This window comes from Somniosus microcephalus, chromosome 3 (genome assembly GCF_052327205.1).
Source record: "Somniosus microcephalus isolate GS21.2 chromosome 3, FLI_Smic_1.0, whole genome shotgun sequence".
Taxonomy (NCBI): Eukaryota; Metazoa; Chordata; class Chondrichthyes; order Squaliformes; family Somniosidae; genus Somniosus; species Somniosus microcephalus.
The window spans coordinates 198,772,541-198,796,367 of record NC_140989.1 but is presented as its reverse complement, the minus strand read 5'-3'; positions in this window follow the sequence as shown (position 1 = coordinate 198,796,367).

Here is a 23,827-nt window from a genome sequence, read left to right as displayed (position 1 = left end):
CTGAGGGAGTGAGCAGTTGTGGGAGGATAGCGAGTTGTGTGTGAGGATTGAAGAACTGGTGTGCGATGTGTTTGGGAGGTTGAGGATGTGAGCAGTTGTGAGAGGATGGCAAGTTGTGTGTGAGGATTGAAGAGGTCGTGTGCGAGGTGATGAGGAGACTGAGGGAGTGAGCAGTTGTGGGAGGATTGCGAGTTGCATCTGAGGATTGAAGAGCTGGTGAGCGACGTGTTGAGGAGACTGAGGGAGTGAGCAGTTGTGGGAGGATGGCGAGTTGTCTGTGAGGATTGATGAGCTGGTGTGCGAGGTGTTAAGGAGGTTGAGGAAGTGAGCAGTTGTGGGAGGATGGCGAGCTGTGTGTGAGGATTGAAGAGCTGGTGTGCGAGCTGTTGAGGAGATTGAGGGAGTGAGCAGTTGTGGGAGGATGGCGAGTTGTGTGTGAGGATTGAAGCGCTGGTGTGCAGGGTGTTGTGGAGACTGAGGAAATGAGCAGTCTTGGGAGGATGGCGAGTTGTGTGTGAGGATCGAAGAGCTGGTGTGCGAGTTGTTGGGGAAACTGAGGAAGTGAGCAGTTGTGGGAGGATGGCAAGTTGTGTGTGAGGATTGAAGAGCTGGTGAGTGAGGTGTTTAGCAGACTGAGGAAGTGGGCAGCTGTGGGAGGGTGGCGATTTGTGTGTGAGGATTGAAGAGGTGGTGTGCGAGGTGTTGAGGAGACTGAGGAATTGAGCAGTTGTGGGAGGATGGCGAGTTGTGTGTGAGGATTGAAGAGCTGGTAAGTGAGGTGTTTAGCAGACTGAGGAAGTGAGCAGCTGTGGGAGGGTGGCGATTTGTGTGTGAGGATTGAAGAGGTGGTTTGCGAGGTGTTGAGGAGAATGAGGAATTGAGCAGCTGTGGAAGGATGGCGAGTTGTGTGTGAGCATTGAAGAGCTGGTGTGCGAGGTTTTGAGGAGACTGAGGGAGTGAGCAGCTGTGGGAGGATGGCGAGTTGTGTGAGGATTGAAGAGCTGGTGTGCAAGGTGTTGAGGAGACTGAGGGAGTGAGCAGTTGTGGGAGGATGGCAAGTTGTGTGTGAGGAATGAAGAGCTGGTGTGCGAGGTGTTGAGGAGACTGAGGAAGTGATCAGCTGTGGGAGGAAGGCGAGTTGAGTGTGAGAATTGAAGAGGTTGTGTGCGAGGTGTTGAGGAGACTGAGGAAATGAGCAGTTGAGGGAGGATGATGAGTTGTGTGTGAGGATTGAAGAGCTGGTGAGCGAGGTGTTGAGGAGACTCAGGGAGTGAGCAGTTGTGGGAGGATGGCGAGTTGTGTGTGAGGATTGAAGCGCTGGTGTGCGGGGTGTTGTGGAGACTGAGGAAATGAGCAGTTTTGGGAGGATGGCGAGTTGTGTGTGAGGATCGAAGAGCTGGTGTGCGAGGTGTTGTGGAGACTGAGGAAGTGAGCAGTTGTGGGAGGATGGCAAGTTGTGTGTGAGGATTGAAGAGCTGGTGAGTGAGGTGTTAAGCAGACTGAGGAAGTGAGCAGCTGTGGGAGGGTGGCGATTTGTGTGTGAGGATTGAAGAGGTGGTGTGCGAGGTGTTGAGGAGAATGAGGAATTGAGCAGTTGTGGGAGGATGGCGTGTTGTGTGTGAGGATTGAAGAGCTGGTGTGTGAGATTTTTGCGGAGACTGAGGGAGTGAGCAGCTGTGGAAGTATGGCGAGTTGTGTGTGAGGATTAAAGAGCTGGTGTGCGAGGTGTTGAGGAGACTGAGGGAGTGAGCAGCTGTGGTAGGAAGGCTAGTTGAGTGTGAGGGTTGACGAGCTGGTGTGCGAGGGGTTGAGGAGACTGAGGGAGTGAGCAGTTGTTGGAGGATGGCGAGTTGTGTGTGAGGATTGAAGAGCTGGTAAGTGAGGTGTTTAGCAGACTGAGGAAGTGAGCAGCTGTGGGAGGGTGGCGATTTGTGTGTGAGGATTGAAGAGGTGGTGTGCGAGGTGTTGAGGAGAATGAGGAATTGAGCAGTTGTGTGAGGATGGCGAGTTGTGTGTGAGGTTTGAAGAGCTGGTGTGTGAGATTTTGCAGAGAATGAGGGGCTGAGCAGCTTTGGTTGGATGGTGGGTTGTGTGTGAGGATTGGAGAGCTGGTGTGCGAGGTGTTGAGGAGACTGAGGAAGTGAGCAGTTGTGGGAGGATGGCGAGTTGTGTGAGGATTGAAGAGTTGTTGTGCGAGGTGTTGAGGAGATTGAGTGAGTGAGCAGTTGTGGGAGGAAGGCGAGATGAGTGTGAGGATTGAAGAGGTTGTGTGTGAGGTGTTGAAGAGACGGAGGAAGTGAGCAGCTGTTGGAGGAGAGCGAGTTGTGTGTAGGTATTGAAGAGCTGGTGTGCGAGGTGTTGAGGAGAATGAGCAGTTGTGGGAGGATGGCGAGTTGTGTGTGAGGATTGAAGATGTGGTGTGCGAGGTGTTGAGGAGACTGAGGAAATGAGCAGCTGTGGGAGGAAGGCGAGTTGAGTGTGAGGATTGAAGAGGTTGTGTGCGAGTTGTTGAGGAGACCGAGGAAGTGAGCAGTTGTTGGAAGATAGCGAGTTGTGTGTAAGGATTGAAGAGCTGGTGTGCAAGGTGTTGAGGAGAATGAGGAAATGAGCAGTTGTGGGAGGATGCCGAGTTGTGTGTGAGGATTGAAGAGATGGTGTGCGATGTGTAGAGGAGACTGAGGGAGTGAGCAGCTGTGGGAGGATGGCGAGTTGTGTGTGAGGATTGAAGCGCTGGTGTGCGAGGTGTTGAGGAGACTGAGGAAATGAGCAGCTGTTGGAGGAAGGCGAGTTGAGTGTGAGGATTGATGAGTATGTGTGCGAGGTGTTGAGGAGACGGAGGAATTAAGCAGTTGTTGGAGGATAGCGAGTTGTGTGTAAGGATTGAAGAGCTGGTGTGCGAGGTGTTGAGGAGACTGAGGGAGTGAGCAGCTGTGGGAGGATGGTGAGTTGTGTGTGAGGATTGGAGAGCTGGTGTGCGAGGTGTTGAGGAGAATGAGGAAGTGAGCAGTTGTGGGAGGATGGCGAGTTGTGTGTGAGGATTGAAGAGCTGGGGTGCGAGGCGATGAGGAGACTTAGGAAGAGAGCAGCTGTCAGAGGATGGCGAGCTGTGTGTGAGGATTGAAGAGGTGGTGTGCGAGGTGATGAGGAGACTGAGGGAGTGAGCAGTTGTGGGAGGATGGCGAGTTGTGTGTGAGGATTGAAGAGCTGGTGTGCGAGCTGTTGAGGAGACACAGGGAGTGAGCAGTTGTGGGAGGATGGCGAGTTGTGTGTGAGGATTGAAGAGCTGGTGTGCGGGGTGTTGTGGAGACTGAGGGAATGAGCAGTTTTGGGAGGATGGCGAGTTGTGTGTGAGGATCGAAGAGCTGGTGTGCGAGCTGTTGTGGAGACTGAGGAAGTGAGCAGTTGTGGGAGGATGGCAAGTTGTGTGTGAGGATTGAAGAGCTGGTGAGCGAGGTGATTAGCAGACTGAGGAGGTGAGCAGCTGTGGGAGGGTGGCGATTTGTGTGTGAGGATTGAAGAGGTGGTGTGCGAGGTGATGAGGAGACTGTGGAATTGAGCAGTTGTGGGAGGATGGCGAGTTGTGTGTGAGGATTGAAGAGCTGGTTTGTGAGATTTTGCGGAGACTGAGGGAGTGAGCAGCTGTGGAAGGATGGCGAGTTGTGTGTGAGGATTGAAGAGCTGGTGTGCGAGGTGTTGAGGAGACTGAGGGAGTGAGCAGCTGTCGTAGGAAGGCTAGTTGTGTGTGAGGATTGACGAGCTGGTGTGCGAGGTGTTGAGGAGACTGAGGAAGTGAGCAGTTGTGGGAGGATGGCGAGTTGTGTGTGAGGATTGAAGAGGTGGTGTGCGAGGTGTTGAGGAGACTGAGGAATTGAGCAGTTGCGGGAGGATGGCGAGTTGTGTGTGAGCATTGACGAGCTGGTGTGTGAGGTTTTGAGGAGACTGAGGGAGTGAGCAGCTGTGGGAGGATGGCGATTGGTGTCAGGATTGAAGAGCTGGTGTGCGAGGTGCTGAGTTGACTGAGGGAGTGAGCAGTTGTGGGATGATGGCAAGTTGTGTGTGAGGAATGAAGAGCTGGTGTGCGAGGTGTTGAGGAGACTGAGGAAGTGATCAGCTGTGGGAGGAAGGCGAGTTGAGTGTGAGGATTGATGAGATTGTGCGCGAGGTGTTGAGGAGACGGAGGAAGTGAGCAGTTGTTGGAAGATAGCAAGTTGTGTGTAAGGACTGAAGAGCTGATGTGCGAGGTGTTGAGGAGAATGAGGAATTGAGCAGTTGCGGGAGGATGGCGAGTTGTGTGTGAGCATTGACGAGCTGGTGTGTGAGGTTTTGAGGAGACTGAGGGAGTGAGCAGCTGTGGGAGAATGGCGATTTGTGTCAGGAATGAAGAGCTGGTGTGCGAGGTGCTGAGTTGACTGAGGGAGTGAGCAGTTGTGGGATGATGGCAAGTTGTGTGTGAGGAATGAAGAGCTGGTGTGCGAGGTGTTGAGGAGACTGAGGAAGTGATCAGCTGTGGGAGGAAGGCGAGTTGAGTGGGAGGATTGATGAGTTTGTGCGCGAGGTGTTGAGGAGACGCAGGAAGTGAGCAGTTGTTGGAAGATAGCGAGTTGTGTGTAAGGATTGAAGAGCTGATGTGCGAGGTGTTGAGGAGAATGAGGAAATGAGCAGTTGTGGGAGGATGGCGAGTTGTGTGTGAGGATTGAAGAGCTGGTGAGCGAGGTGTTGAGGAGACTGAGGGAGTGAGCAGTTGTGGGAGGATGGCGAGTTGTCTGTGAGGATTGAATAGCTGGTGTGCGAGGTGTTGAGGAGACTGAGGAAGTGAGCAGTTGTGAGAGGGTGGCGAGTTGTGTGTGGGGATTGAACAGCTGATGTGCGAGGTGTTGAGGAGACTCAGGATATCAGCAGCTGTGGGAGGAAGGCGAGTTGTGTGTGAGGATTGAAGAGGTTGTGTGCGAGGTGTTGAGGCGACGGAGGAAGTGAGCAGTTGTTGGAAGATAGCGAGTTGTGTGTAAGGATTGAAGAGCTGGTGTGCGAGGTGTTCAGGAGAATGAGGAAATGAGCAGTTGTGGGAGGATGGCGAGTTGTGTGTGAGGATTGAAGAGGTGGTGTGTGAGGTGTTGAGGAGACTGAGGAAGTGAGCAGCTGTGTGAGGATGGCGAGTTGTGTGTGAGAATTGAAGAGCTGGTGTGCGGGGTGTTGAGGATACTGAGGAAATGAGTAGCTGTGGGAGGAAGGCGAGTTGAGTGTGAGGATTGATGAGGTTGTGTGCGAGGTGTTGAGGAGACGGAGGAAGTGAGCAGTTGTTGGAGGATAGCGAGTTGTGTGTAAGGATTGAAGAGCTAGTGTGCGAGGTGTTGAGGAGAATGAGGAAATGACCAGTTGTGGGACGATGGCGAGTTGTGTGTGAGGATTGAAGAGGTGGTTTGCGAGGTGTTGAGGAGACTGAGGGAGTGAGCAGTTGTGGGAGGATGGCGAGTTGTGTGTGAGGATTGGAGAGCTGTTATGCTAGGTGTTGAGGAGACTGAGGAAGTGAGCAGTTGTGTGTGAGGATTGAAGAGCTGGTGTGCGAGGCGATGAGGAGACTGAGGAAGTGAGCAGCTGTGAGAGGATGGCGAGTTGTGTTTGAGGATTGAAGAGGTGGTGAGCGAGGTGTTGAGGAGACTGACGGAGTGAGCAGTTGTGGGAGGATGGCGAGTTGTGTGTGAGGATTGAAGCGCTGGTGTGCGGGGTGTTGTGGAGACTGAGGCAATGAGCAGTTTTGGGAGGATGGCGAGTTGTGTGTGGGGATCGAAGAGCAGGTGTGCGAGGTGTTGTGGAGACTGAGGAAGTGAGCAGTTGTGGGAGGGTGGCAAGTTGTGTGTGAGGATTGAAGAGCTGGTGAGTGAGGTGTTTAGCAGACTGAGGAAGTGAGCAGCTGTGGGAGGGTGGCGATTTGGGTGTGAGGATTGAAGAGGTGGTGTGCGAGGTGTTGAGGAGAATGAGGAATTGAGCAGTTGTGGGAGGATGGCGAGTTGTGTGTGAGGATTGAAGAGCTGGTGTGTGAGATTTTGCGGAGACTGAGGGAGTGAGCAGCTGTGGAAGGATGGCGAGTTGTGTGTGAGGATTAAAGAGCTGGTGTGCGAGGTGTTGAGGAGACTGAGGGAGTGAGCAGCTGTGGTAGGAAGGCTAGTTGAGTGTGAGGATTGACAAGCTGGTGTGCGAGGGGTTGAGGAGACTGAGGGAGTGAGCAGCTGTGGGAGGATGGCGAGTTGTGTGAGGATTGAAGAGCTGGTGTGCAAGGTGTTGAGGAGACTGAGGGAGTGAGCAGTTGTGGGAGGATGGCAATTTGTGTGTGAGGAATGAAGAGCAGGTGTGCGAGGTGTTGAGGAGACTGAGGAAGTGATCAGCTGTGGGAGGAAGGCGAGTTGAGTGTGAGGATTGAAGAGGTTGTGTGCGAGGTGTTGAGGAGACGGAGGAAGTGTGCAGTTGTTGGAAGATAGCGAGTTGTGTGTCAGGATTGAAGAGCTGGTGTGCGAGGTGTTGAGGAGAATGAGGAAATGAGCAGTTGTGGGAGGATGGCGAATTTTGTGTGAGGATTGAAGAGGTGGTGTGCGAGGTGATGAAGAGACTGAGGGAGTGAGCAGCTGTGGGAGGATGGCGAGTTGTGTGTGAGGATTGAAGAGCTGGTGTGCAAGGTGTTGAGGGGAATGAGGAAGTGAGCAGCTGTGGAAGGAATGCGAGTTGTGTGTGAGGATTGAAGAGGTGGTGTGCGAGGTGTTGAGGAGACTGAGGAAGTGAGCAGCTGTGAGAGGATGGCGAGTTGTGTGTGAGGATTGAAGAGCTGGTGTGCGAGGTGTTGAGGAGACTGAGGAAATGAGCAGCTGTGGGAGGAAGGCAAGTTGAGTGTGAGGAATGAAGAGGTTGCGTGCGAGGTGTTGAGGAGACGGAGGAAGTGAGCAGCTGTTGGAAGATAGCGAGTTGTGTGTAAGGATTGAAGAGCTGGTGTGCTAGGTGTTGAGGAGAATGAGGAAATGAGCAGTTGTGGGAGGATGGCGAGTTGTGTGTGAGGATTGAAGAGGTGGTGTGCGATGTGTTGAGGAGACTGAGGGAGTGAGCAGCTGTGGGAGGATGGCGAGTTGTTTGTGAGGATTGAAGAGCTGGTGTGCGAGGTGTTGAGGAGACTGAGGAAATGAGCAGCTGTTGGAGGAAGGCGAGTTGAGTGTGAGGATTGATGAGGTTGTGTGCGAGGTGTTGAGGAGAAGGAGGAAGTGAGCAGTTGTTGGAGGATAGCGAGTTATGTGTAAGGATTGAAGAGCTGGTGTGCGACGTGTTGAGGAGAATGAGGAAACGACCAGTTGAGGGAGGATGGCGAGTTGTGTTTGAGGATTGAAGAGGTGGTTTGCGAGGTGTTGAGGAGACTGAGGGAGTGAGCAGCTGTGGGAGGATGGCGAGTTGTGTGTGAGGATTGGAGAGCTGGTGTGCGAGGTGTTGAGGAGACTGAGGAAGTGAGCAGTTGTGGGAGGATGGCGAGCTGTGTGTGAGGATTGAGGAGCTGGCGTGTGAGGTGATGAGGAGACTGAGGAAGTGAGCAGGTGTCAGAGGATGGCGAGTTGTGTGTGAGGATTGAAGAGGTGGTGTGTGAGGTGATGAGGAGACTGAGGGAGTGAGCAGTTGTGGGAGGATGGCGAGTTGTGTGTGAGGATTGAAGAGCTGGTGAGCGAGGTGTTGAGGAGACTGAGTGAGTGAGCAGTTGTGGGAGGATGGCGAGTTGTCTGTGAGGATTGATGAGCTGGTGTACGAGGTGTTTAGGAGGTTGAGGAAGTGAGCAGTTGTGGGAGGATGGCGAGTTGTGTGTGAGGATTGAAGAGCTGGTGTGCGAGCTGTTGAGGAGACTGAGGGAGTGAGCAGCTGTGGGAGGATGGCGAGTTGTTTGTGAGGATTGAAGAGCTGGTGTGCGAGGTGTTGAGGAGACTGAGGAAATGAGCAGCTGTTGGAGGAAGGCGAGCTAAGTGTGAGGATTGATGAGGTTGTGTGCGAGGTGTTGAGGAGACGGAGGAAATGAGCAGTTGTTGGAGGATAGCGAGTTATATGTAAGGATTGAAGAGCTGGTGTGCGAGGTGTTGAGGTGAATGAGGAAACGACCAGTTGTGGGAGGATGGCGAGTTGTGTTTGAGGATTGAAGAGGTGGTTTGCGAGGTGTTGAGGAGACTGAGGGAGTGAGCAGCTGTGGGAGGATGGCGAGTTGTGTGTGAGGATTGGAGAGCTGGTGTGCGAGGTGTTGAGGAGACTGAGGAAGTGAGCAGTTGTGGGAGGATGGCGAGTTGTGTGTGAGGATTGAGGAGCTGGCGTGCGAGGTGGTCAGGAGACTGAGGAAGTGAGCAGGTGTCAGAGGATGGCGAGTTGTGTGTGAGGATTGAAGAGGTGGTGTGTGAGGTGATGAGGAGACTGAGGGAGTGAGCAGTTGTGGGAGGATGGCGAGTTGTGTGTGAGGATTGAAGAGCTGGTAAGCGAGGTGTTGAGGAGACTGAGTGAGTGAGCAGTTGTGGGAGGATGGCGAGTTGTCTGTGAGGATTGATGAGCTGGTGTACGAGGTGTTTAGGAGGTTGAGGAAGTGAGCAGTTGTGGGAGGATGGCGAGTTGTGTGTGAGGATTGAAGAGCTGGTGTGCGAGCTGTTGAGGAGACTGAGGGAGTGAGCAGCTGTGGGAGGATGGCGAGTTGAGTGAGGATTGAAGAGCTGGTGTGCGAGGTGCTGAGGAGACTGAGGGAGTGAGCAGTTGTGGGAGGATGGCAAGTTGTGTGTGAGGGATGAAGAGCTGGTGTGCGAGGTGTTGAGGAGACTGAGGAAGTGATCAGCTTTGGGAGGAAGGCGAGTTGAGTGTGAGGATTGATGAGGTTGTGTGCGAGGTGTTGAGAAGACGGAGGAAGTGAGCAGATGTTGGAAGATAGCGAGTTGTGTGTAAGGATTGAAGAGCTGGTGTGCGAGGTGTTGAGGAGCATGAGGAAATGAGCAGTGGTGGGAGGATGGCGAGTTGTGTGTCAGGATTGGAGAGCTGGTGAGCGAGGTGTTGAGGAGACTGAGGGAGTGAGCAGTTGTGGGAGGATGGCGAGTTGTCTGTGAGGATTGAAGCGCTGGTGTGCGAGGTGTTGAGGAGACTGAGGAAGTGAGCAGCTGTGAGAAGATAGCGAGTTGTGTGTGAGGATTGAAGAGCTGATGTGCGAGGTGTTGAGGAGACTGAGTGAGTGAGCAGCTGTGTGAGGATGGCGAGTTGTGTGTGAGAATTGAAGAGCTGGTGTGCGAGGTGTTGAGGAGACTGAGGAAATGAGCAGCTGTGGGAGGAAGGTGAGTTGAGTGTCAGGATTGATGAGGTTGTGTGCGAGGTGTTGAGGAGACGGAGGAAGTGAGCAGTTGTTGGAGGATTGCGAGTTGTGTGTAAGGATTGAAGAGCTGGTGTGCGAGGTGCTAAGGAGAATGAGGAAATGACCAGTTGTGGGACGATGGCGAGTTGTGTGTGAGGATTGGAGAGCTGGTGTGCGAGGTCTTGAGGAGACTGAGGAAGTGAGCAGTTGTGTGTGAGCATTGAAGAGCTGGTGTGCGAGGCGATGAGGAGACTGAGGAAGTGAGCAGCTGTGAGAGGATGGCGAGTTGTGTGTGAGGATTGAAGAGGTGGTGAGCGAGGTGCTGAGGAGACTGAGGGAGTGAGCAGTTGAGGGAGGATGACGAGTTGTGTGTGAGGATTGAAGAGCTGGTGAGCGAGGTGTTGAGGAGACTGAGGGAGTAAGCAGTTGTGGGAGGATGGCGAGTTGTGTGTGAGGATCGAAGAGCTGGTGTGCGAGGTGTTGTGGAGACTGAGGAAGTGGGCAGTTGTGGGAGGATGGCAACTTGTGTGTGAGGATTGAAGAGCTGGTGAGTGAGGTGTTTAGCAGACTGAGGAAGTGAGCAGCTGTGGGAGGGTGGCGATTTGTGTGTGAGGATTGAAGAGGTGGTGTGCGAGGTGTTGAGGAGAATGAGGAATTGAGCAGTTGTGGGAGGATGGCGAGTTGTGTGTGAGGATTGAAGAGCTGGTGTGTGAGATTTTGCGGAGACTGAGGGAGTGAGCAGCTGTGGAAGGATGGCGAGTTGTGTGTGAGGATTAAAGAGCTGGTGTGCGAGGTGTTGAGGAGACTGAGGGAGTGAGCAGCTGTGGGAGGATGGCGAGTTGTGTGAGGATTGAAGAGCTGGTGTGCAATGTGTTGAGGAGACTGAGGGAGTGAGCAGTTGTGGGAGGATGGCAAGTTGTGTGTGAGGAATGAAGAGCTGGTTTGCGAGGAGTTGAGAGACTGAGGAAGTGATCAGCTGTGGGAGGAAGGCGAGTTGAGTGTGAGGATTGAAGAGGTTGTGTGCGAGGTGTTGAGGAGACGGAGGAAGTGAGCAGTTGTTGGAAGATAGCGAGTTGTGTGTAAGGATTGAAGAGCTGGTGTGCGAGGTGTTGAGGAGAATGAGGAAATGAGCAGTTGTGGGAGGATGGCGAGTTGTGTGTGAGGATTGAACAGGTGGTGTGCGAGGTGTTGAGGAGACTGAGGGAGTGAGCAGCTGTGGGAGGATGGCGAGTAGTGTCTGAGGATTGAAGAGGTGGTGTGCGAGGTGTTGAGGAGACTGAGGAAATGAGCATTTGTGGGAGGATGGCGAGTTGTGTGTGAGGATTGAAGAGGTGGTGTGCGAGGTGTTGAGGAGAATGAGGGACTGAGCAGCTTTTGTTGGATGGCGGGTTGTGTGTGAGGATTGGAGAGGTTGTGTGCGAGGTGTTGAGGAGACGGAGGAAGTGAGCAGTTGTTGGAAGATAGCGAGTTGTGTGTAAGGATTGAAGAGCTGGTGTGCGAGGTGTTGAGGAGAATGAGGAAATGAACAGTTGTGGGAGGATGGCGAGTTGTGTGTGAGGATTGAAGAGTTGGTGTGCGAGGTGTTGAAGAGACTGAGGGAGTGAGCAGCTGTGGGAGGATGGCGAGATGTGTGTGAGGATTGAAGAGCTGGTGTGCGAGGTGTTGAGGAGAATGAGGAAATGAGCAGTTGTGGGAGGATGGCGAGTTGTGTGTGAGGATTGAAGAGGTGGTGTGCGAGGTGTTGAGGAGACTGAGGGTGTGAGCAGCTGTGGGAGGATGGCGAGTTGTTTGTGAGGATTGAAGAGCTGGTGTGCGAGGTGTTGAGGAGACTGAGGAAATGAGCAGCTGTTGGAGGATGGCGAGTTGTGTGTGAGGATCGAAGAGCTGGTGTGCGAGGTGTTGTGGAGACTGAGGAAGTGGGCAGTTGTGGGAGGATGGCAACTTGTGTGTGAGGATTGAAGAGCTGGTGAGTGAGGTGTTTAGCAGACTGAGGAAGTGAGCAGCTGTGGGAGGGTGGCGATTTGTGTGTGAGGATTGAAGAGGTGGTGTGTGAGGTGTTGAGGAGAATGAGCAATTGAGCAGTTGTGGGAGGATGGCGAGTTGTGTGTGAGGATTGAAGAGCTGGTGTGTGAGATTTTGCGGAGACTGAGGGAGTGAGCAGCTGTGGAAGGATGGCGAGTTGTGTGTGAGGATTAAAGAGCTGGTGTGCGGGGTGTTGAGGAGACTGAGGGAGTGAGCAGCTGTGGGAGGATGGCGAGTTGTGTGAGGATTGAAGAGCTGGTTTGCAATGTGTTGAGGAGACTGAGGGAGTGAGCAGTTGTGGGAGGATGGCAAGTTGTGTGTGAGGAATGAAGAGCTGGTGTGCGAGGTGTTGAGAGACTGAGGAAGTGATCAGCTGTGGGAGGAAGGCGAGTTGAGTGTGAGGATTGAAGAGGTTGTGTGCGAGGTGTTGAGGAGACGGAGGAAGTGAGCAGTTGTTGGAAGATAGCGAGTTGTGTGTAAGGATTGAAGAGCTGGTGTGCGAGGTGTTGAGGAGAATGAGGAAATGAGCAGTTGTGGGAGGATGGCGAGTTGTGTGTGAGGATTGAACAGGTGGTGTGCGAGGTGTTGAGGAGACTGAGGGAGTGAGCAGCTGTGGGAGGATGGCGAGTAGTGTCTGAGGATTGAAGAAGTGGTGTGCGAGGTGTTGAGGAGAATGAGGGACTGAGCAGCTTTTGTTGGATGGCGGGTTGTGTGTGAGGATTGGAGAGGTTGTGTGCGAGGTGTTGAGGAGACGGAGGAAGTGAGCAGTTGTTGGAAGATAGCGAGTTGTGTGTAAGGATTGAAGAGCTGGTGTGCGAGGTGTTGAGGAGAATGAGGAAATGAACAGTTGTGGGAGGATGGCGAGTTGTGTGTGAGGATTGAAGAGGTGGTGTGCGAGGTGTTGAAGAGACTGAGGGAGTGAGCAGCTGTGGGAGGATGGCGAGATGTGTGTGAGGATTGAAGAGCTGGTGTGCGAGGTGTTGAGGAGAATGAGGAAATGAGCAGTTGTGGGAGGATGGCGAGTTGTGTGTGAGGATTGAAGAGGTGGTGTGCGAGGTGTTGAGGAGACTGAGGGTGTGAGCAGCTGTGGGAGGATGGCGAGTTGTTTGTGAGGATTGAAGAGCTGGTGTGCGAGGTGTTGAGGAGACTGAGGAAATGAGCAGCTGTTGGAGGAAGGCGAGTTGAGTGTGAGGATTGATGAGGTTGTGTGCGAGGTGTTGAGGAGACGGAGGAAGTGAGCAGTTGTTGGAGGATAGCGAGTTATGTGTGAGGATTGAAGAGCTGGTGTGCGACGTGTTGAGGAGAATGAGGAAACGACCAGTTGTGGGAGGATGGCGAGTTGTGTTTTAGGATTGAAGAGGTGGATTGCGAGGTGTTGAGGAGACGGAGGAAGTGAGCAGTTGTTGGAAGATAGCGAGTTGTGTGCAAGGATTGAAGAGCTGGTGTGCGAGGTGTTGAGGAGAATGAGGAAATGAGCAGTTGTGGGAGGATGGCGAGTTGTGTGTGAGGATTGAAGAGGTGGTGTGCGAGGTGTTGAAGAGACTGAGGGAGTGAGCAGCTGTGGGAGGATCGCGAGTTGTGTGTGAGGATTGGAGAGCTGGTGTGCGAGGTGTTGAGGAGACTGAGGAAGTGAGCAGTTGTGGGAGGATGGCGAGCTGTGAGTGAGGATTGAGGAGCTGGCGTGCGAGGTGATGAGGAGACTGAGGATGTGAGCAGGTGTCAGAGGATGGCGAGTTGTGTGTGAGGATTGAAGAGGTGGTGTGTGAGGTGATGAGGAGACTGAGGGAGTGAGCAGTTGTGGGAGGATGGCGAGTTGTGTGTGAGGATTGAAGAGCTGGTGAGCGAGGTGTTGAGGAGACTGAGTGAGTGAGCAGTTGTGGGAGGATGGCGAGTTGTCTGTGAGGATTGATGAGCTGTTGTACGAGGTGTTTAGGAGGTTGAGGAAGTGAGCAGTTGTGGGAGGATGCCGAGTTGTGTGTGAGGATTGAAGAGCTGGTGTGCGAGCTGTTGAGGAGACTGAGGGAGTGAGCAGCTGTGGGAGGATGGCGAGTTGTTTGTGAGGATTGAAGAGCTGGTGTGCGAGGTGTTGAGGAGACTGAGGAAATGAGCAGCTGTTGGAGGAAGGCGAGTTGAGTGTGAGGATTGATGAGGTTGTGTGCGAGGTGTTGAGGAGACGGAGGAAGTGAGCAGTTGTTGGAGGATAGCGAGTTATGTGTAAGGATTGAAGAGCTGGTGTGCGAGGTGTTGAGGTGAATGAGGAAACGACCAGTTGTGGGAGGATGGCGAGTTGTGTTTGAGGATTGAAGAGGTGGTTTGCGAGGTGTTGAGGAGATTGAGGGAGTGAGCAGCTGTGGGAGGATGGCGAGTTGTGTGTGAGGATTGGAGAGCTGGTGTGCGAGGTGTTGCGGAGACTGAGGAAGTGAGCAGTTGTGGGAGGATGGCGAGTTGTGTGTGAGGATTGAGGAGCTGGCGTGCGAGGTGATGAGGAGACTGAGGAAGTGAGCAGGTGTCAGAGGATGGCGAGTTGTGGATGAGGATTGAAGAGGTGGTGTGTGAGGTGAAGAGGAGACTGAGGGAGTGAGCAGTTGTGGGAGGATGGCGAGTTGTCTGTGAGGATTGATGAGCTGGTGTACGAGGTGTTTAGGAGGTTGAGGAAGTGAGCAGTTGTGGGAGGATGGCGAGTTGTGTGTGAGGATTGAAGAGTTGGTGTGCGAGCTGTTGAGGAGACTGAGGGAGTGAGCAGTTGTGGGAGGATGGCGAGTTGTGTGTGAGCATTGACGAGTTGGTGTGCGAGGCTTTGAGGAGACTGAGGGAGTGAGCAGCTGTGGGAGGATGGCGAGTTGAGTGAGGATTGAAGAGCTGGTGTGCGAGGTGCTGAGGAGACTGAGGGAGTGAGCAGTTGTAGGAGGATGGCAAGTTGTGTGTGAGGGATGAAGAGCTGGTGTGCGAGGTGTTGAGGAGACTGAGGAAGTGATCAGCTGTGGGAGGAAGGCGAGTTGAGTGTGAGGATTGATGAGGTTGTGTGCGAGGTGTTGAGGAGACGGAGGAAGTGAGCAGTTGTTGGAAGATAGCGAGTTGTGTGTAAGGATTGAAGAGCTGGTGTGCGAGGTGTTGAGGAGCATGAGGAAATGAGCAGTGGTGGGAGGATGGCGAGTTGTGTGTCAGGATTGAAGAGCTGGTGAGCGAGGTGTTGAGGAGACTGAGGGAGTGAGCAGTTGTGGGAGGATGGCGAGTTGTCTGTGAGGATTGCAGAGCTGGTGTGCGAGGTGTTGAGGAGACTGAGGAAGTGAGCAGCTGTGAGAAGATGGCGAGTTGTGTGTGAGGATTGAAGAGCTGATGTGCGAGGTGTTGAGGAGACTCAGGAAATGAGCAGCTGTGGGAGGAAGGCGAGTTGAGTGTGAGGATTGAAGAGGTTGTTTGCGAGGTGTTGAGGAGACGGAGGAAGTGAGCAGTTGTTGGAAGATAGCGAGTTGTGTGTAAGGATTGAAGAGCTGGTGTGCGAGGTGTTCAGGAGAATGAGGAAATGAGCAGTTGTGGGAGGATGGCGAGTTGTGTGTGTGGATTGAAGAGGTGGTGTGCGAGGTGTTGAGGAGACTGCGGGAGTGAGCAGCTGTGTGAGGATGGCGAGTTGTGAGTGAGAATTGAAGAGCTGGTGTGCGAGGTGTTGAGGAGACTGAGGAAATGAGCAGCTGTGGGAGGAAGGTGAGTTGAGTGTCAGGATTGATGAGGTTGTGTGCGAGGTGTTGAGGAGACGGAGGAAGTGAGCAGTTGTTGGAGGATTGCGAGTTGTGTGTAAGGATTGAAGAGCTGGTGTGCGAGGTGTTGAGGAGAATGAGGAAATGACCAGTTGTGGGACAATGGCGAGTTGTGTGTGAGGATTGGAGAGCTGGTGTGCGAGATGTTGAGGAGACTGAGGAAGTGAGCAGTTGTGTGTGAGCATTGAAGAGCTGGTGTGCGAGGCGATGAGGAGACTGAGGAAGTGAGCAGCTGTGAGAGGATGGCGAGTTGTGTGTGAGGATTGAAGAGGTGGTGAGCGAGGTGTTGAGGAGACTGAGGGAGTGAGCAGTTGAGGGAGGATGACGAGTTGTGTGTGAGGATTGAAGAGCTGGTGAGCGAGGTGTTGAGGAGACTGAGGGAGTGAGCAGTTGTGGGAGGATGGCGAGTTGTGTGTGAGGATTAAAGGCTGGTGTGCGGGGTATTGTGGAGAATGAGGAAATTAGCAGTTTTGGGAGGATGGCGAGTTGTGTGTGAGGATCGAAGAGCTGGTGTGCGAGGTGTTTAGCAGACTGAGGAAGTGAGCAGTTGTGGGAGGATGGCAACTTGTGTGTGAGGATTGAAGAGGTGGTGTTCGAGGTGTTGAGGAGAATGAGGAATTGAGCAGTTGTGGGAGGATGGCGAGTTGTGTGTGAGGATTGAAGAGCTGGTGTGTGAGATTTTGCGGAGACTGAGGGAGTGAGCAGCTGTGGAAGGATGGCGGGTTGTGTGTGAGGATTAAAGAGCTGGTGTGCGAGGTGTTGAGGAGACTGAGGGAGTGAGCAGCTGTGGGAGGATGGCGAGTTGTGTGAGGATTGAAGAGCTGCTGTGCAATGTGTTGAGGAGACTGAGGGAGTGAGCAGTTGTGGGAGGATGGCAAGTTGTGTGTGAGGAATGAAGAGCTGGTGTGCGAGGTGTTGAGAGACTGAGGAAGTGATCAGCTGTGGGAGGAAGGCGAGTTGAGTGTGAGGATTGAAGAGGTTGTGTGCGAGGTGTTGAGGAGACGGAGGAAGTGAGCAGTTGTTGGAAGATAGCGAGTTGTGTGTAAGGATTGAAGAGCTGGTGTGCGAGGTGTTGAGGAGAATGAGGAAATGAGCAGTTGTGGGAGGATGGCGAGTTGTGTGTGAGGATTGAACAGGTGGTGTGCGAGGTGTTGAGGAGACTGAGGGAGTGAGCAGCTGTGGGAGGATGGCGAGTTGTGTGTGAGGATTGAAGAGCTGGTGTGCGAGGTGTTGAGGAGAATGAGGAAGTGAGCAGCTGTGGAAGGAATGCGAGTAGTGTCTGAGGATTGAAGAGGTGGTGTGCGAGGTGTTGAGGAGACTGAGGAAATGAGCAGTTGTGGGAGGATGGCGAGTTGTGTGTGAGGATTGAAGAGGTGGTGTGCGAGGTGTTGAGGAGAATGAGGGACTGAGCAGCTTTTGTTGGATGGCGGGTTGTGTGTGAGGATTGGAGAGGTTGTGTGCGAGGTGTTGAGGAGACGGAGGAAGTGAGCAGTTGTTGGAAGATAGCGAGTTGTGTGTAAGGATTGAAGAGCTGGTGTGCGAGGTGTTGAGGAAAATGAGGAAATGAGCAGTTGTGGGAGGATGGCGAGTTGTGTGTGAGGATTGAGGAGGTGGTGTGCGAGGTGTTGAAGAGACTGAGGGAGTGAGCAGCTGTGGGAGGATGGCGAGATGTGTGTGAGGATTGAAGAGCTGGTGTGCGAGGTGTTGAGGAGAATGAGGAAATGAGCAGTTGTGGGAGGATGGCGAGTTTTGTGTGAGGATTGAAGAGGTGGTGTGCGAGGTGTTGAGGAGACTGAGGGAGTGAGCAGCTGTGGGAGGATGGCGAGTTGTGTGTGAGGATTGGTGAGCTGGTGTGCGAGGTGTTGAAGAGACTGAGGAAGTGAGCAGTTGTGGGAGGGTTGCGAGTTGTGTGTGAGGATAGAAGAGCTGGTGTGCGAGGTGTTGAGGAGACTGAGGAAGTGAGCAGCTGTGAGAGGATGGCGAGTTGTGTGTGAGGATTGAAGAGCTGGTGTGCGAGGTGTTGAGGAGACAGAGGAAATGAGCAGCTGTGGGAGGAAGGCAAGTTGAGTGTGAGGAATGAAGAGGTTGTGTGCGAGGTGTTGAGGAGACGGAGGAAGTGAGCAGTTGTTGGAAGATAGCGAGTTGTGTGTAAGGATTGAAGAGCTGGTGTGCGAGGTGTTGAGGAGAATGAGGAAATGAGCAGTTGTGGGAGGATGGCGAGTTGTGTGTGAGGATTGAAGAGGTGGTGTGCGATGTGTTGAGGAGACTGAGGGAGTGAGCAGCTGTGGGAGGATGGCGAGTTGTTTGTAAGGATTGAAGAGCTGGTGTGCGAGGTGTTGAGGAGACTGAGGAAATGAGCAGCTGTTGGAGGACGGCGAGTTGAGTGTGAGGATTGATGAGGTTGTGTGCGAGGTGTTGAGGAGACGGAGGAAGTGAGCAGTTGTTGGAGGATAGCGAGTTATGTGTAAGGATTGAAGAGGTGGTGTGCAAGGTGTTGAGGAGAATGAGGAAACGACCAGTTGTGGGAGGAAGGCGAGTTGTGTGTGAGGATTGAAGAGGTGGTTTGCGAGGTGTTGAGGAGACTGAGGGAGTGAGCAGCTGTGGGAGGATGGCGAGTTGTGTGTGAGGATTGGAGAGCTGGTGTGCGAGGTGTTGAGGAGACTGAGGAAGTGAGCAGTTGTGGGAGGATGGCGATTTGTGTGTGAGGATTGAGGAGCTGGTGTGCGAGGTGATGAGGAGACTGAGGAAGTGAGCAGCTGTCAGAGGATGGCGAGTTGTGTGTGAGGATTGAAGAGGTGGTGTGTGAGGTGATGAGGGGACTGAGGGAGTGAGCAGTTGTGGGAGGACGGCGAGTTGTGTGTGAGGATTGAAGAGCTGGTGAGCGAGGTGTTGAGGAGACTGAGTAAGTGAGCAGTTGTGGGAGGATGGCGAGTTTTCTGTGAGGATTGATGAGCTGGTGTACGAGGTGTTTAGGAGGTTGAGGAAGTGAGCAGTTGTGGGAGGATGGCGAGTTCTGTGTGAGAATTGAAGAGCTGGTGTGCGAGCTGTTGAGGAGACTGAGGGAGTGAGCAGTTGTGGGAGCATGGCGAGTTTTGTGTGCGCATTGACGAGTTGGTGTGCGAGGTTTTGAGGAGACTGAGGGAGTGAGCAGCTGTGGGAGGATGGCGAGTTGAGTGAGGATTGAAGAGCTGGTGTGCGAGGTGCTGAGGAGACTGAGGGAGTGAGCAGTTGTGGGAGGGTGGCAAGTTGTGTGTGAGGAATGAAGAGCTGGTGTGCGAGGTGTTGAGGAGACTGAGGAAGTGATCAGCTGTGGGAGGAAGGCGAGTTGAGTGTGAGGATTGATGAGGTTGTGTGCGAGGTGTTGATGAGACGGAGGAAGTGAGCAGTTGTTGGAAGATAGCGAGTTGTGTGTAAGAATTGAAGAGCTGGTGTGCGAGGTGTTGAGGAGCATGAGGAAATGAGCAGTTGTGGGAGGATGGCGAGTTGTGTGTGAGGATTGAAGAGCTGGTGAGCGAGGTTTTGAGAAGACTGAGGGAGTGAGCAGTTGTGGGAGGATGGCGAGTTGTCTGTGAGGATTGAAGAGCTGGTGTGCGAGGTGTTGAGGAGACTGAGGAAGTGAGCAGCTGTGAGAAGATGGCGAGATGTGTGTGAGGATTGAAGAGCTGATGTGCGATGTGTTGAGGAGACTCAGGAAATGAGCAGCTGTGGGAGGAAGGCGAGTTGAGTGTGAGGATTGAAGAGGTTGTGTGCGAGGTGTTGAGGAGACGGAGGAAGTGAGCAGTTGTTGGAAGATAGCGAGTTGTGTGTAAGGATTGATGAGCTGGTGTGCGAGGTGTTCAGGAGAATGAGGAAATGAGCAGTTGAGGGAGGATGGCGAGTTGTGTGTGAGAATTGAAGAGGTGGTGTGCGAGGTGTTGAGGAGACTGAGGGAGTGAGCAGCTGTGTGAGGATGGCGAGTTGTGTGTGAGAATTGAAGAGCTGGTGTGCGAGGTGTTGAGGAGACTGAGGAAATGAGCAGCCATGGGAGGAAGGCGAGTTGAGTGTGAGGATTGATGAGGTTGTGTGCGAGGTGTTGAGGAGACGGAGGAAGTGAGCAGTTGTTGGAGGATAGCGAGTTGTGCGTAAGGATTGAAGAGCTGGTGTGCGAGGTGTTGAGGAGAATGAGGAAATGACCAGTTGTGGGACGATGGCGAGTTGTGTGTGAGGATTGAAGAGGTGGTTTGCGAGGTGTTGAGGAGACTGAGGGAGTGAGCAGTTGTGGGAGGATGGCGAGTTGTGTGTGAGGATTGGAGAGCTGGTGTGCGAGGTGTTGAGGAGACTGAGGAAGTGAGCAGTTGTGTGTGAGGATTGAAGAGCTGGTATTCGATGCGATGAGGAGACTGAGGAAGTGAGCAGCTGTGAGAGGATGGCGAGTTTTGTGTGAGGATTGAAGAGGTGGTGAGCGCGGTGTTGAGGAGACTGAGGGAGTGAGCAGTTGAGGGAGGATGACGAGTTGTGTGTGAGGACTGAAGAGCTGGTGAGCGAAGTGTTGAGGATACTGAGGGAGTGAGCAGTTGTGGGATGATGGCGAGTTGTGTGTGAGGATTGAAGAGCTAGTGTGCGATGTGTTTAGGAGGTTGAGGATGCGAGCAGTTGTGAGAGGATGGCAAGTTGTGTGTGAGGATTGAAGAGGTCGTGTGCGAGGTGATGAGGAGACTGAGGGACTGAGCAGTTGTGGGGGGATGGCGAGTTGTGTCTGAGGATTGAAGAGCTGGTGAGCGAGGTGTTGAGGAGACTGAGGAAGTGAGCAGTTGTGGGAGGATGGCGAGCTTTGTGTGAGGATTGAAGAGCTGGTGTGCGAGCTGTTGAGGAGACTGAGGGAGTGAGCAGTTGTGGGAGGATGTCGAGTTGTGTGTGAGGATTGAAGTGCTGGTGTGCGGGGTGTTGTGGAGACTGAGGAAATGAGCAGTTTTGGGAGGATGGCGAGTTGTGTGTGAGGATCGAAGAGCTGGTGTGCGAGGTGTTGTGGAGACTGAGGAAATGAGCAGTTGTGGGAGGATGGCAAGTTATGTGTGAGGATTGAAGAGCTGGTGAGTGAGGTGTTTAGCAGACTGAGGAAGTGAGCAGCTGTGGGAGGGTGGCGATTTGTGTGTGAGGATTGAAGAGGTGGTGTGCGAGGTGTTGAGGAGACTGAGGAATTGAGCAGTTGTGGAACGATGGCGAGTTGTGTGTGAGGATTGAAGAGCTGGTGTGTGAGATTTTGCGGAGACTGAGGGAGTGAGCAGCTGTGGGAGGATGGCGAGTTGTGTGTGAGGATTGGAGAGCTGGTGTGCGAGGTGTTGAGGAGACTGAGGAAGTGAGCAGTTGTGGGAGGATGGCGATTTGTGTGTGAGGATTGAGGAGCTGGTGTGCGAGGTGATGAGGAGACTGAGGAAGTGAGCAGCTGTCAGAGGATGGCGAGTTGTGTGTGAGGATTGAAGAGGTGGTGTGTGAGGTGATGAGGAGACTGAGGGAGTGAGCAGTTGTGGGAGGACGGCGAGTTGTGTGTGAGGATTGAAGAGCTGGTGAGCGAGGTGTTGAGGAGACTGAGTGAGTGAGCAGTTGTGGGAGGATGGCGAGTTTTCTGTGAGGATTGATGAGCTGGTGTACGAGGTGTTTAGGAGGTTGAGGAAGTGAGCAGTTGTGGGAGGATGGCGAGTTGTGTGTGAGAATTGAAGAGCTGGTGTGCGAGCTGTTGAGGAGACTGAGGGAGTGAGCAGTTGTGGGAGGATGGCGAGTTTTGTGTGCGCATTGACGAGTTGGTGTGCGAGGTTTTGAGGAGACTGAGGGAGTGAGCAGCTGTGGGAGGATGGCGAGTTGAGTGAGGATTGAAGAGCTGGTGTGCGAGGTGCTGAGGAGACTGAGTGAGTGAGCAGTTGTGGGAGGGTGGCAAGTTGTGTGTGAGGAATGAAGAGCTGGTGTGCGAGGTGTTGAGGAGACTGAGGAAGTGATCAGCTGTGGGAGGAAGGCGAGTTGAGTGTGAGGATTGATGAGGTTGTGTGCGAGGTGTTGATGAGACGGAGGAAGTGAGCAGTTGTTGGAAGATAGCGAGTTGTGTATAAGAATTGAGGAGCTGGTGTGCGAGGTGTTGAGGAGCATGAGGAAATGAGCAGTTGTGGGAGGATGGCGAGTTGTGTGTGAGGATTGAAGAGCTGGTGAGCGAGGTTTTGAGAAGACTGAGGGAGTGAGCAGTTGTGGGAGGATGGCGAGTTGTCTGTGAGGATTGAAGAGCTGGTGTGCGAGGTGTTGAGGAGACTGAGGAAGTGAGCAGCTGTGAGAAGATGGCGAGTTGTGTGTGAGGATTGAAGAGCTGATGTGCGATGTGTTGAGGAGACTCAGGAAATGAGCAGCTGTGGGAGGAAGGCGAGTTGAGTGTGAGGATTGAAGAGGTTGTGTGCGAGGTGTTGAGGAGACGGAGGAAGTGAGCAGTTGTTGGAAGATAGCGAGTTGTGTGTAAGGATTGAAGAGCTGGTGTGCGAGGTGTTCAGGAGAATGAGGAAATGAGCAGTTGAGGGAGGATGGCGAGTTGTGTGTGAGAATTGAAGAGGTGGTGTGCGAGGTGTTGAGGAGACTGAGGGAGTGAGCAGCTGTGTGAGGATGGCGAGTTGTGTGTGAGAATTGAAGAGCTGGTGTGCGAGGTGTTGAGGAGACTGAGGAAATGAGCAGCCATGGGAGGAAGGCGAGTTGAGTGTGAGGATTGATGAGGTTGTGTGCGAGGTGTTGAGGAGACGGAGGAAGTGAGCAGTTGTTGGAGGATAGCGAGTTGTGTGTAAGGATTGAAGAGCTGGTGTGCGAGGTGTTGAGGAGAATGAGGAAATGACCAGTTGTGGGACGATGGCGAGTTGTGTGTGAGGATTGAAGAGGCGGTTTGCGAGGTGTTGAGGAGACTGAGGGAGTGAGCAGTTGTGGGAGGATGGCGAGTTGTGTGTGAGGATTGGAGAGCTGGTGTGCGAGGTGTTGAGGAGACTGAGGAAGTGAGCAGTTGTGTGTGAGGATTGAAGAGCTGGTATTCGATGCGATGAGGAGACTGAGGAAGTGAGCAGCTGTGAGAGGATGGCGAGTTTTGTGTGAGGATTGAAGAGGTGGTGAGCGCGGTGTTGAGGAGACTGAGGGAGTGAGCAGTTGAGGGAGGATGACGAGTTGTGTGTGAGGACTGAAGAGCTGGTGAGCGAAGTGTTGAGGATACTGAGGGAGTGAGCAGTTGTGGGATGATGGCGAGTTGTGTGTGAGGATTGAAGAGCTAGTGTGCGATGTGTTTAGGAGGTTGAGGATGCGAGCAGTTGTGAGAGGATGGCAAGTTGTGTGTGAGGATTGAAGAGGTCGTGTGCGAGGTGATGAGGAGACTGAGGGACTGAGCAGTTGTGGGGGGATGGCGAGTTGTGTCTGAGGATTGAAGAGCTGGTGAGCGAGGTGTTGAGGAGACTGAGGAAGTGAGCAGTTGTGGGAGGATGGCGAGCTTTGTGTGAGGATTGAAGAGCTGGTGTGCGAGCTGTTGAGGAGACTGAGGGAGTGAGCAGTTGTGGGAGGATGTCGAGTTGTGTGTGAGGATTGAAGTGCTGGTGTGCGGGGTGTTGTGGAGACTGAGGAAATGAGCAGTTTTGGGAGGATGGCGAGTTGTGTGTGAGGATCGAAGAGCTGGTGTGCGAGGTGTTGTGGAGACTGAGGAAGTGAGCAGTTGTGGGAGGATGGCAAGTTATGTGTGAGGATTGAAGAGCTGGTGAGTGAGGTGTTTAGCAGACTGAGGAAGTGAGCAGCTGTGGGAGGGTGGCGATTTGTGTGTGAGGATTGAAGAGGTGGTGTGCGAGGTGTTGAGGAGACTGAGGAATTGAGCAGTTGTGGAACGATGGCGAGTTGTGTGTGAGGATTGAAGAGCTGGTGTGTGAGATTTTGCGGAGACTGAGGGAGTGAGCAGCTGTGGAATGGTGGCGAGTTGTGTGTGAGGATTAAAGAGCTGGTGTGCGAGGTTTTGAGGAGACTGAGGGAGTGAGCAGCTGTGGTAGGAAGGCTAGTTGTGTGTGAGGATTGACGAGCTGGTGTGCAAGGTGTTGAGGAGATTGAGGGAGTGAGCAGTTGTGGGAGGATGGCGAGTTGTGTGTGAGGATTGAAGAGGTAGTGTGCGAGGTGTTGAGGAGACTGAGGAATTGAGCAGTTGTGGGAGGATGGCGAGTTGTGCGTGAGCATTGAAGAGCTGGTGTGCGAGGTTTTGAGGAGACTGAGGGAGTGAGCAGCTCTGGGAGGATGGCGAGTTGTGTGAGGATTGAAGAGCTGGTGTGCAAGGTGTTGAGGAGACTGAGGGAGTGAGCAGTTGTGGGAGGATGGCAAGTTGTGTGTGAGGAATGAAGAGGTTGTGTGCGAGGTGTTGAGGAGATGGAGGAAGTGAGCAGTTGTTGGAAGATAACGAGTTGTGTGTAAGGATTGAAGAGCTGGTCTGTGAGGTGTTGAGGAGAATGAGGAAATGAGCAGTTGTGGGAGGATGGCGAGTTCTGTGTGAGGATAGAAGAGGTGGTGTGCGAGGTGTTGAAGAGACTGAGGGAGTGAGCAGCTGTGGGAGGATGGCGAGTTGTGTGTGAGGATTGAAGAGCTGGTGTGCGAGGTGTTGAGGAGAATGAGGAAGTGAGCAGCTGTGGAAGGAATGCGAGTAGTGTCTGAGGATTGAAGAGGTGGTATGCGAGGTGTTGAGGAGACTGAGGAAATGAGCAGT